Below are 2,500 nucleotides of genomic sequence, written 5' to 3' on the forward strand. Positions count from 1 at the left end.
CTGTGCTTGGACCATACTAGAAAATATTTGTTTATTACTTAGTAAACTTTCATGTAAACATCAAATTTGGCAATAGGCAATAGGTTTCAATGAGCACCATAGTTGCAGTACCTTTTTTGACCATTTCCTGCACAGTGTCCCTTTAAGAATGGTTGTATTCAAGGTAAAGTAATCATTGGTTAAATTCTATGGACTGGGACAGTTGTGGTGATAGTTCCGTGGTTACACTGCAGAATAACAGTCCATTGAATAGCTTTATAAACACTTTGTAAATGATGAACTAATTATCAATAAAAGATTTACAAATGTTTGTAAACGACTAAGAAATGCTATATTAACACAGCAGACACAGAATAGCTGCAGCAGTCCTGGAAGTTTGTCCTCCAAAGAGCAGAAGAGACTTACCGTACAAATACACCTACCGCGACAAGAGCGAGGCGAGCGATGGAAGTAATTGACTTTGTATTGAGTCGCGAGACAAAAGCGATTCTGGAGACTAGAGCGATTTGCGCGACGAACGCGACAGTGTGAGGTTGAAATCCTTTCAGCTTTTTACAGCCAATGACTGTAGAGAGGTCAGTGACCACAGCAAATGAGAATGTTTGAATGCTTCTTCTGTTTGTAACGGACATACTGTAGTCTCTTCAATCGCGCATATCGCTCTGTCGCTTGAATCGCATCACGCCTGGTCTATTCGTGCGGTAAACCACTGGATATAGAAGTGTCCAGCAGGCAAACACAAATCAAACTCATCCAGTAGGTTCCCCTTCTCACTCCACTATGCAGCCATAGGTTGGTAATTACTCATTTACAAACAATGTATCGTTTATAATCACTTCATTAACAAATGTCAATTAAGGGGTTAACCCCGTAAGACACGGCATTACTGTATAGATTAGCTGTTACCAGAATGAAAAATGAAAAAAGGTCGCACCATGCATAGGTTTCTTTTTATTTACACAGACGCGTTTCGGCGCTCTGCCTTCCTCAGTGTGCCTATTTACACAGACGCGTTTCGGCGCTCTGCCTTCCTCGGTGTGCCCATGGTGCGACCGTTTTTCATTTTTCAGTCTTACAATATTTTGGTCAGCACCCTTAAAAGGAAGAAAAAAACTGTTGGGTGACGCCTGCTCCAACCCTTATGAACTGTTACCAGAATGGCAATGACCAAGTCGTAATGTATTACTAAAGGCCCTTTGCACTGTCATAGTAGTGTAGTACGATAGTAGTTAACTTTCAATGTCTATTACAGTGTGCCACATACGGCATGCATTAAGGGGCTACTAACACTTTTTAAGAGACTGTTCTAAAGTGTTATGGTTTCTTTTTTTCTCCTAGATGTATTTTGTTCCCTGTCTGTGTTTCATTGTTCCTGTTGCAGGAGGTTTTCCTGTCTGCCATATAGGCAACATTCTGTTTTTGGAGCGCTAGCAGTGTGAACCAGGCTGGGTGTCGTGTAGATGTTGTGCAGGCGTACACCTGTATGTGCTCTCTCTCTACCCCCTCCCTCTCCCTCTCTTGCTCACTCACGCGTGCAAGCATGCACACATGCATGCACCCGCACACACATACACAGGAATAGACACACACTCAAATTCTAACATACAGACACACCCATTCTGTCACACACACACACACACACACACACACACACACACACACACACACACACACACACACACACACACACACACACACACACACACACACACACACACACACACACACACACACACACACACACACACACACACACACACACAGAAACAATCATATACGTACATTCCCACCGACAGGCACGCCCATGCATTAAAGCGCACACTAGAGAACTATAATAAGTGAAGCTTTAGATACCATCAGTCACTGGAAACGGATATGATCCTGTTCCTGTCAGTGTCTGCCCAGTGTGTGTGTGTGTGTGTGTGTGTGTGTGTGTGTGTGTGTGTGTGTGTGTGTGTGTGTGTGTGTGTGTGTGTGTGTGTGTGTGTGTGTGTGTGTGTGTGTGTGTGTGTGCGTGTGTGTGTGTGTGTGTGTGTATGTGTGTGTGTGTGTGTGTGTGAATGCTTACATAAGCGAGAGTGTGTCTGTGTGTGTGTGTGTGTGTGTGTGCGTGTGTGTGTGTGTGTGTGTGTGTGTGTGTGTGTGTGTGTGTGTGTGTGTGTGTGTGTGTGTGTGTGTGTGTGTGTGTGTGTGTGTGTGTGTGTGAGTAGGTGTAATTATGGTTTTAGAAAAGAAGCATCCCTGTCATTATATCCTCTCTGCAGGTAAGTTTACAATGCATCGTGTATAAGGGAACATGCTTTTCAATATACAGCATTGTAGATGTGTACAGTATGTCTGTGATTTGTGTTTTTGTGTGTGTGCATCTCTCTGTAAACTGTATGCATTCTGTTTTACATATGTGCAGTGGTTCTGTACGTTACTATGACAGCCAGGCTTACTTTTGGACACCAGCTTTTTGGAGGGTTTGCATGCATTGTAGATGTGTGACCCTTTATTT

The sequence above is a fragment of the Engraulis encrasicolus genome, chromosome 15 (assembly GCF_034702125.1).
Source record: "Engraulis encrasicolus isolate BLACKSEA-1 chromosome 15, IST_EnEncr_1.0, whole genome shotgun sequence".
Lineage (NCBI taxonomy): Eukaryota > Metazoa > Chordata > Actinopteri > Clupeiformes > Engraulidae > Engraulis > Engraulis encrasicolus.